Source organism: Delphinapterus leucas, chromosome 19, assembly GCF_059928025.1.
Source record: "Delphinapterus leucas isolate spDelLeu-1000000601 "Yukka" chromosome 19, BTC_Dleu_Yukka2, whole genome shotgun sequence".
Lineage (NCBI taxonomy): Eukaryota > Metazoa > Chordata > Mammalia > Artiodactyla > Monodontidae > Delphinapterus > Delphinapterus leucas.
Window position 1 is genome coordinate 52,522,952 of NC_143147.1, and position 11,335 is coordinate 52,534,286.

Consider the following 11,335-nt stretch of genomic DNA (forward strand, 5'->3'; position numbering starts at 1 on the left):
AATCTAGGTGTCGCTGTGAAGGTATTTTGTACATGGGATTAATATCTACAATCTGTTGACTTTAAGTAAAGGATATTCTGGACAGTCCTCATCCAATCAGTTGAAAGGCCTTAAGAGCAAAACTAAGGGTTCCCTGAGGAAGAAGAAATTCTACCTGTGAACTGCAGTGTCAGCGCCTGCCCTACAGATTTCAGATTTGTCTAACCAAACCCTCACAATTGACTAAGCCAATTCTTTGGCAATAAAACAGTAAATCAATTTCTCTCTCTCTGTAAATATTTATCTATAAATATATCTAGAAATACACAAATATATTTATATCTGCATATAAATATCTATATTTATATATGTATGTCTATAAATATATAGAGAGATGTTTATATATCTGTACCTATATGTCTCTACATATTTGTCCTATTGGTTTTCATGGGTTTAAGAAGAAACCATAATGGAAGTTATAAAATGTTTTGAATTGAATGAAAAAAATATTTGTGGGATATGGCTAAAGCAATACTCATAGAAAAATTTACAGCCTTAAATGTGTATATTGGAAAAAAAGTTTATAATGAACAATCTAAGTTACCCATTTCTGTTTTTAAAAAATGATTTTAGATATTTATTTGGGATTATCCCTTTGGAGGAACCAGACGCCAGCGTACTCTTTCTTGTATCCTCAGGCTTCTTCTTGCTGTTTCTTTTTTCTTTTTTTCTTTTTTTTTTGTGGGATCTTAGTTCTCTGACCAGGGTTCGAACCTATGCCCCCGGCAATGCGGGGGTGGGGGGGTGCAGAGTCCTAACCACTGGACCACCAGGGAATTCCCTAAGTTACCCATTTCTGTAATTTAGTAGAAGAACAAAATGAGTCCCTTAAAAGAAGAAAGAAGAAAAATGACTAATAATAAAAATACATAAAATACAAAATAAAGCTTCAATAAAGGGAATCAATAAAGACAAAGGTAGTTCTTTAAGAAGATTAATAAAAGTTAAAAATCTCTAGTGAGATTTATCATTGGAAAAAAAAGATCGCATACTGCAAATATCAGAAATGAAAAGGTGAGTTTCACTACCAAATTTAAGGACATTTTTTAAAATGAGAGGATATTACAGATAACACTTATTTTATGCCAAAGAATTTAAAATTTTCAATAAAATAGGCCATGTCCTAGAAAATTATGACACCACAAAACCAAGTCAAGAAGAAATAAGAGAATTCTATCTCATCATGATGGAGTTATAGGGACTGGAATTGCTGTCTAGCTGTAAACAACAAGAAAACTAGAAAAATATATGAAACAACTGTTTTAATCATTGGCTAGGCAGTGCAGGTCTGTGATCTCCAGGAGAAAGGGAGCCAAGCCCTGTGATTATCCTAGCTTCTGCCTGGAGGCACTCCCTAGACCACAGTGCCAGGAAGGGGTCCCAACGCAGTGGATTTGCTGGGTTGGGATGAGAGATCAGAGTTTCGGGAGGCTGTAACACTTGGGATTTACAAAGTGGAATACTAAAGAGAAGGGAGCTGTGTAGAGAGAGAGCTCCAGCAATATGCATCAGAGTATACTCGAGAGAGTCTCTGAATACTAAGCCACTCATGTAAGGGTGAACCGCCACACACCTGAGAGATCAGATGTGCTGTGAGCTACAGAATTCCCAGAGCTTACAGAAGCCTAGGATATAGTCAAGTTCTGACCACCCAGAGTGGAGAACGCTTGTTAAAAAAACCAGGGCATTCAGTAGAGACCCCAGAAAGGTAACACTTTAGTAGTTAATGAGGGCTGTTTTAGCCGTAGGCAAATTTAGACCCTCCCTAATACCTTAAAAATAAACTTCAAATGAATTAAGTTAATCATGAATAAATTTGTGAATTGACTCTTAGAACAAAGTCCAGCATTTTGGAAAGCAACAAAATCCAGCACCTTGATCCTTAGAGAGAGTCACAGTCTGGGCAAAAATGTTTGCAATACATTTATCTGACAAAAGCCTTGTATCTAGAATATATAAAGAATTCCTGCAACTCAATTATGAAAACAAACAATTCAATTAAAATTTTGATGAAAGACTTGGACACTTTGCAAAAGGAAATACACAATGGACTAATAAGCTCATGAAAAAACTTAACATCGTTAGTCATCAGAGAAGTGCAAATTAAGTCCACAGTGAGATACCACTACATACCCACTCAATGGCTAAAATGCAAAAAGACTGGGGTTTCCCTGGAGGTGCAGTGGTTAGAGCTTTTATTGCTGTGGGCCCAGGTTCAATCCCTGGTCGGGGAACTAAGATACCGTAAGCCTCGTGGCATGGCCAAAAAAAAAACAAAAAGAGAGATTGAGAGCACCAAGTGTTGGAAAGGAGACGGAGCATTGGCAATCTTACATTTTTGTACATTGTACAAGGGGTAAAACCACTTTGGAAAAGAGTTTGGCAGTAAAAGTTATACACTTATCCTATGATTCATTCATGTGCTCCTAGAGATTTATCTAAGAGAAATGAAACACCTGTCGACTAAAACCTTCAATGAGAATGTTCATGAAAGTTTTCTTCAGAGTAGCCCAAACTGGAAACAGCTCAAACGTCTATCAACAGGTTAATGAATAGACATCTGTGGTCTATTTCTCATCAATAAAAATAAACAAATTACTTATACGTGGCTACAACATTAATGAATCTCAAAAACATTACACTGAAGGAAAAAAGCCAGTGCCGACGAATATTTATTGTATGATTCTATTTGTAGAAAGTTCTAGAATAGGGAAAACAGATCTATGGTTCAGATCAGTGGTTGTTTTGGTGGTGGTGGGGATTGACTGAGAAGAGGCAGAGGAGAACTTCCTGGGGGTGATGGAAATGTTCTGTGTCCTAATAGGTGTGTGGGATACCTGAGTGCATGTATCTATTAAATTATTGAATGGCAGTGCTTAAAATCAAAACATTTTGCTCTATGTATGTAAATTACACCTCAATAATGAAGAACCACACTGAGGTACTGGAATGACTACAATTAAAAAGAATAATAGAATGGATCAACAACAAGGTCCTACTGTATAGCACAGGGAACTATATTCGATATCCTGTGATAAACCATAATGGAAAAGAATATGAAGAAGAATATGTATATGTATAACTGAATCATTTTGTTGTACAGCAGAAATTAACATAACACTGTAAATCAACTATACTTCAATAAGCTAAATTTTAAAAAAGGAATAAAGATGCTGAATATTGGTGAGTATGTGAAGCAACTAGACCTCTCATACATTGATGATGGGGATGTAAAATGGTACAACCACTTTGCAAGTTTGGAGGTTTCTTACAACTGTAAACACATACATCTCATATGATCCAGGAATTCTACTTGTAGGTATTTACCCACCAGGAATGAAAACGCTTCATTACAAAAAAATTTATACAATACCATTTTTAGCAGCTTTAGTCATACTAGTGAAAAGAACTGAAATAATCCTAAATGCCATCAACAAATGAATGGACAAATAAATTGTGGTACATTTATACACTGGAATATTACACAGCACTGATAAGTAATGAATTAACAACACTTGCAACAACAGGAATGAGTTTCCAAAATGTTATGCTGAGTATGAGAAGCCAGACACAATGTAGTAAATCCTATATGATTCCATTTAGATGAAATTCTAAAAAAGACGAGTTCACAGTGACAGCAAGTAGATAAATGGTTGCCTGGGGTTGGGGCAGAGGATTGACTGGGAAGAGGCACGAAAGAACTTTTCCAGTGATGGAAATATCCCCTATCTTGATTGTGGGTGTGTATGTTTGTCAAAACTCATTGACTGGTACAATTAACATGGGTGCATTTCTTGTGTGTAAATTATACTTCAGTAATGTTGTTTTCTTTTTTAATGGAGAAATTAATTGACGAAATAAAAATAAAAACCTTCTAGGAATAAAAAAAAGAATATAATACCTACATAGTCTACAATCATAAAAGAAATTGAATTAGCAGTCAAAAATATTCCCACAAAGCAAGTTCCATGACCAGAGAGCTTCATCATCAAATTCAATCACATAATCAAGAAGGAAATACTTCCAAACAGTCACAAATTATTCCAGATTACAGAAAAGGAGGAGGCACTTGTTCACTCACTTAGTAGCATTATCTTAATACCAAAACCTGGCATGGATAGTACAAGGAAGAAAAATAACATGTCAATCTTGCTCATGAACATAGATTCAAAAGTCCTAAATAAACAAAACATTAGCAAACTGAAACCAGTAATAAAAGAAAAAGGTAACACATCATGACCAAACTGGGCTATCCCAGACATCGAGTTTAGTAACATTAGAAAAATCAATTAAATGTAATCCTCCACATGAACATGAAAAGAATGAAAACCATATATGCATCTCAGAGACGAAAAAAGCATTTGATAAAATTTGCCACTCATTAATGATTAACACTTTGAGCAAATTAAGAATAGGTGTGAACTTCTATAACCTGATAAGGGATATCTATAAAAAAAGCCTACAGAAAACATCACACCTAATATTGAAATCTTTCCTCCTGAGGTCAGAAACAGGACAAGGATGCTTGTTACTTGGTGAGGAAAAAAAACCCTGTTATTTGCAAATAATTTAATGGTGTAGCAAGTAAATTGCTACAGTAAATTATTTCAATTTATAGAAATGTTTAATAAATTAAAAGAATCAACTTAAAAATTAATCGCACAAAGACAAACAACCCAATTAAAAAATGGTCAAAGGACTTGAATAGACATTTCTCCAAAGAAGGTATACAAATGGCCAATAAACATATGAAAAAATACTCAACGTCATTAGGAATTAGGGAAAGGAAATCAGAACCACAATGAGATACCACCTCACAACTACTAGGAGACCTATTATGAAAAGGGAAAGACAGTAAGTACTGGTGAGGCTGTGGAGAAATTGGAACCCTCGTAGTTAAGGTGGGAACATAGAATGGTTCAGCCACCGTGGAAACAGTTTGGCTGCTCCTCAAAATGTTAAACATAGAATTACCACATGACACTGCTGTAAGGTAATGTAAGAAAAAACATCATAACCTCAAGATAGGGAAGATTTCTTAAGAGACAAAAAACACCTGTCATAAAGAAAAAATGATATATTTGGTTAAATTACAATTAAGAATTTTTGTTCATGAAAATATACCATAAAGAGGACTAAAGGACAAGGCACAGAATATGAGAAGATATTTGTAGTACATATAAGTGACCAAAGATTCATATTTAGAGGCGATAAAGAACTACTACAAAGCAGTGAAAAAATAATCCAAGAGAAATTGAGCAAAATACTTGGAACAGGAGCTTCAGAGTAGAGAAAACCCAGATGACCAATAAGCATGTGAAAAAATGCTTGAACTCATTAACAATCCTGGAAATAAATGCCAACTAAAATAAAATGTATAACAACGGTATTCAAAGTCAGGGAGAGAGGCAATGGAAGGATACTTTTATAAGGTTCTAATCCCTTTTCCTTCACCAAATTGGTAGCCACACACTAACTACCAGGGACTATGTTGATGTGCTCTAGGATAATCTGTCGGATCATCTGGCGCAGGAGCTAAACTGGGGCTACCACTTGCTTACGTTCTCATCACCTACAATTATTCACCTGGTTTTTGCAAGGGCAAGATTGATGTGTTAAATGGAGACGTAACAGGGACCACCACTCCTGCATCCTTTGTGGGTGACTATAATCGCTGTCATTTCACCTGGGATGAGGTATTGCTTCTGATTTAATATCTTGGCAGGGGTAGGGGGCAGTTCCCACTTGGTCTTTCCTACTCCGATGGCTCTTGTTTCAGGAAACCAATGTGAGAGTTCTGCTATCTGCTAAGTACATCTATTTCAATTATGTATTTAGAGACCAGGGAAATAACCACCAGGTGGGTCTGTGGACCTATTGGACCCACTGTGGGATGGACTTGGCCAGGTCTCCTCTTATCACTTGGCCTCTGTATGCCCCACTCTAACACATGTCCATGGTGGCATTTTGATCCCTTAATATCTGTCAGCTTAAATCCTGTACCCAAAAGCCTTGAAAGATCTGAGTATTCCCCTTTCCTTAGTTGCTCTGAGAAATGACTTTGGAGGAGTGAGGTAATTATTATGATGTAAGTTTACTGTGGCATTGCAAGATTCTTCCCGAAGGCCACTGGCCTCTGCTTTAATCAGTGGGTTCTGTAGCTGAAAAATGGTTGGGGTCTGGAAATTGGGTGATGAATCATGATTTTCCGTTGCAGTGGCCGACATCAGACTTCTACTCACACTCTTGCTTGTTTGTTTTTGGTTATATAAGTCAAGAAATACTCTCATTGGCTGTCCACCTACCTAGGAAGACCATGGTCTTCCACGTTGAAGACCATTGGCTATCACAATAGATCCCAGCTTGCCACTTTGGTCTTTCTGCCCATTGTGGTAATTACGTCCACTTTAACGCTGATGACTAAGTGGCATCACCTGGCCTCTGTTCTGGGTTCGTGTCATACCCACTGACTTTACAAAGCCCAGTCCCATAGATATGTCCACTACCATCAACTGCGGCCTGCAGAGGACAACCCCTACCGAACTGCAAATGATGTCGGTGCCTCTCCGACAACTAGCCCGCTTCTTATCACTATTTCAGTGAGTGTCTCTGGGTCCTCATGAGGAACACAGGAAGCTGGAGCGTTCTCTGGTCTTATACAATAATAATAGGTCTTTTTTTTTTAATTTTTAATTTAATTTTTGTCTGTGTTGGGTCTTAGTTTCTGCAAAATGTCTTTCTCTAGTTGTGGCTGAGCGGGGGCCACTCTTCATCGCGGTGCGCGGGCCTCTCACTGTCGCGGCCTCTCTTGTTGCGGAGCACAGGCTCCAGACGCGCAGGCTCAGTAGTTGTGGCTCACGGGCCTAGTTGCTCCGCGGCATGTGGGATCTTCCCAGACCAGGGCTCGAACCCGTGTCCCCTGCATTAGCAGGCAGATTCTCAACCACTGCGCCACCAGGGAAGCCCAATAATAGGTCTTATACAATGATAATTTCATTCTGGTGAGCTCATTTCCCTGAGCCTTTTGACCCTTCCCCAGCACTCAGCCAAGGAAATTCTAGCATCTCCACCTCATTTGCTGTAACATACGGTTTCCTCCAAACTTTGAAGCTCTATCTCAGTAGCATATTGCAACTGGTTTCAGATATCCTTGCTAAGGCTTTAAAATGTTAAATCCTTAGTCATGGTAGAGTATCCCAGATCAATATAGACTCTCCACTATCCAGCCTTATATTCTACTCCCTGACCGCAGTCCGGCACCCTCAAGATCTGTTCTCAAGCATGCTCTCCCAGTTTCTGCTGCTACATTAGCCAGATGCTGCAGCATTTTTGGTGAACAATCCCTTTCTTCCTATAGCTGGGATAGTACTTCCCCACTTGTTCCAGGATGAGACTCGTCCATAGTCTAGAATCATGGAGTGGGGTCAGGGTCAGATCTTGAAGAGAGCAAGTATCATCTTGTGAGACATCTGCCTCAGGTGAGGACTTTGCATGTTATCCAGGCAAGGAGAAACTGCGCTCTTCTATCAAGGGGGAGAGGCCACTTCTCCTTGCCCAGTGGGTTCAGGATAATATGGGGATTCCAGAACAGATGTTTTCATACCAGGTCTCAGTGTCCTACTCCTTCCTTATCGGGGCCCTGACTTGGTGGGGCTTTAAATAAATAATCTTGCTATTCTTACAGCATTATGGGATTGATTTTCAGCCCAGTCAGCCCTGCACAGGCTGCAGGTAAGAGTCTCCTTGAGTGCTGCCCTAAAGGACTTCTGGGCTTTACACTGTACCCTGAGTTGATAGCTGATGTGAGTTTGTCAGTTTTTCCTTTTAGCAATTTGAAGGCATTTACCAACAACTGACCAACTCCACAACCTTTATAATTCCCATTTCCCTCCCATATCACAAATACTAGAGATACGCACAGGCAGTGCATCCCTGGATTCACCAGGGTAAAAGTTTTAGTAATCTTGCTGGTGCTCTGGGTATCAGCACCCGCACTTACCCCAGCAATGGAATCCTTGTTGCCATTTGGATGGTGAGTCATCCAATTCCAGAATCCCATTTGGGGGATCTGCTTCCTAGGACCACTCCAGATACCAACTGGGTTTTTTGTGGGGAGGGGAGGTCCCCCTAGGAATAAAACCTCAGTTGAGGATTTGATATTTGAGGGGGTTTTTTGTTTGTTTTGCGGGGGGGTTTAGTTTGCTTGGCCACGCCACGCTGCTTGTGGGATCTTCGTTCCCCAACCAGGATGGAACCCATGCCCCCTGCAATGGAAGCTCGGAGTCCTAACCACTGGACTGCCAGGGAATTCCCGATATCTGAAAAATGATGCTAGGAACTACCTGCAAGTGAATGGGAAGGTGACACAGAGAAGGGACGGAGGCTAATAAAGGCTGTGCTATCAACCCCATTAAGAGTGTGGACAACTGGAACTTAGTCCTGCTGGGGACTCAGGGAGCCAGTGATAATGTGAGCCTCAGGACTATCCCACCTGATGGCTGAGAGAACTGGGGTATTTTCCCACCATTCCTCATCACTTATTGCCTGAGGTTTGCTGAGGATGGGAAGGCCCAGTGTTCGAGTAGTGCAGGCTCCAGTGGCCAGAGAGAGCCTTCAGGTAGAGTTGCAGTTTTTCTGGCGGTTGGAAGTTCGTTCAGTGTACCCAAGCGCTTAGGGAATGTGGGAGGGATACTGACAGCATGTGCTACCCCAAGGGAGGAATCCGTTCACTAGAGACAACAGTGGTTCCACTAAACGGGTAGCAATCCAATTCTGAGGATTTAGATTCTTCAAGAATGAAGTGGTCACCTGACGTGGTTTAAAAAACAACAACAGCCAACTGGGGTGCTGGCTAAGGGCAAAGTGAAAATGAAATGAGTGTTGGAAGAGGAGATTATAAATGTCAACTTTGACCAGTTACAAAAATAAGAATCATAGGGGCTTCCCTGGTGGCTCAGTGGTTAAGAATCCACCTGCCAATGCGGGGGACACGGGTTCGAGCCCTGGTCCGGGAAGATCCCACATGCCGCGGAGCAACTAAGCCCGTGCGCCATGACTACTGAGCCTGCGCTCTAGAGCCCACGAGCCACAACTACTGAGCCCACATGCCACAACTACTGAAGCCCGCGCGCCTAGAGCCTGTGCTCTGCAATAAGACAAGCCACCAAAATGAGAAGCCCGCGCATCACAATGAAGAGTAGCCCCTGCTCGCTGCAACTAGAGAAAGCCCACGAGCAGCAATGAAGACCCAACACAGCCAAAAATAAATAAATAAATTAAAAGTAAAATAAAATAAAAATAAGAATCGTAGATGCTATGGGTATTTGCTTGCTTGCTCGCTTGCTTTATATTATATACTCTGTATAGTATTATTTCCCCCTTCCTTCCTTTGCCTTATTATCTTATAGAAGGATTGTTGTTGGCAGTGAGCTTTATTATTTAGTCTTTAGGTTCCTCTAGAGGAAATGTGGCTGAACTCAGAAAGGTATTAACATCACCCAGAGATGGATACTGTTACAGCAGAGACTTTGCAACTCAACGTTGCAGGGGAGGGCGCTATAGCACCTTCACTTGTACCAAAGACAACTGCATCTTAATAGGCAAAGGCAGGAAGTTGTTATTGTTCAGATATGTACAGAAAAGATGTGTGTGGATGCTGAGCAGCAAAAGGTCCCCACTTTTCCTGTGCCAGTTACTTATTTCTTGCTTTTCTGCTCCAAATCCATTCTTCATGTCTCTCTGCTCTCCGATGCTGAGGGGTCGGGAGGACTCTACCAACTTGTTTCCCAGACTCCACTACTAACTGGCTTTCTGTTAGGTTCTACTAACAGAAAGCACTAGAGGGAGATGGAAGGCAGGGAAAGGAGAAGGGCCGATATTCTCTTTGGGGGTTTTGTTTAGGGTCACCCTGTCTTTGGCAGTTGGCTCCAGCCTTCAGCTCTTTTCTGCATTCTGAGAACCAGCTTTGTAGATGGCTCCTCTTTGTAGATGGCACCAGTGGCAGCCCACTGGTGGCTCTGGCTGAGTCTGAGCTCCACCCGTGGGCTCCCACCTCTTCCCTTGAGTTCCCTTAGCCCTTGCTACTTTCTTTAGTTACGAGTTTCACTACTTCCATGTTGTCTCCATGTTCTCTTTCTCTTTTTGCTCTTTTGGTCTTCCCACTCCTGTGTAACCAAATCCCCTCTATTTCAAATACATCGTGTGGTTTCTAACTAGGTCCTATCTGGTGCACAAAATACCCTCAATGGTAGAATAGATAAATTGTGATAGAGACATACATTGGAATAGTATACTGCGAAAATGAATCTCCCTAACATGATATTGAAAGAAGCAAATTGCAACTGAATTCATATAGTATGACTCCATTTCTACAAAGTTTAAACACCATTAAACTACATATATATTTTTTTGTTGTTGTTGTTTTTGTTTTTGCGGTACGTGGGCCTCTCACTGTTGTGGCCTCTCCCGCCTCGGAGCAGGGGCTCCGGACGTGCAGGCTCAGCGGCCACGACTCACGGGCCCGGCCGCTCCGCGGCATGTGGGATCTTCCCGGACCGGGGCACGAACCCGCGTCCCCTGCATCGGCAGGCGGACTCTCAACCACTGCGCCACCAGGGAAGCCCTAAACTATATTTTTTATTGATGGATGTGTAGGTGGTAAAACTATAAGGAAAAGCAAGAAAATGATTATCGCAAAAGTCTGGATAGTGGTTATCTCTTGCGGGGATGGATGAAGATGAGATCTGGGAGAAGCATACGGCAGGTCCTGGGGTGTTGATAATGTCCTATTTCTTGATCATTGAGGTTATGACATAGGTGTTTGCTTTGTAAATATTCTTCAAGCGGCACATATGTGTTTCAGGTGCTCTTTTGTGCATCCGATATATCTTGCAATTGAAAAACAAAAGAACGGGGCTTCCCTGGTGGCGCAGTTGTTGAGAGTCCGCCTGCCGATGCAGGGGGCGCGGGTTCGTGCCCCGGTCCGGGAAGATCCCACATGCCGCGGAGCGGCCGGGCCCGTGAGCCGTGGCCGCTGAGCCTGCGCGTCCGGAGCCTGTGCTCCGCAACGGGAAAGACCACAACGGTGAGAGGCCCGCGTACCGCAAAAAAAAAACCCCAAAACCCCCCCAAAAAACAAAAGAACGAACATCACAATCACCCCTGGCAATGGGTCTGGAGGCAGGAGGACAATAAGAGGGGCTTCTTAGAGGTGAAGCAAGAGGGAAAAGTCAGAGAAAAGGGACTGAAAAGACTAAGTCTGAGGTGCCAAAAGCCAAGAATTGAGGCTGACGCTGAG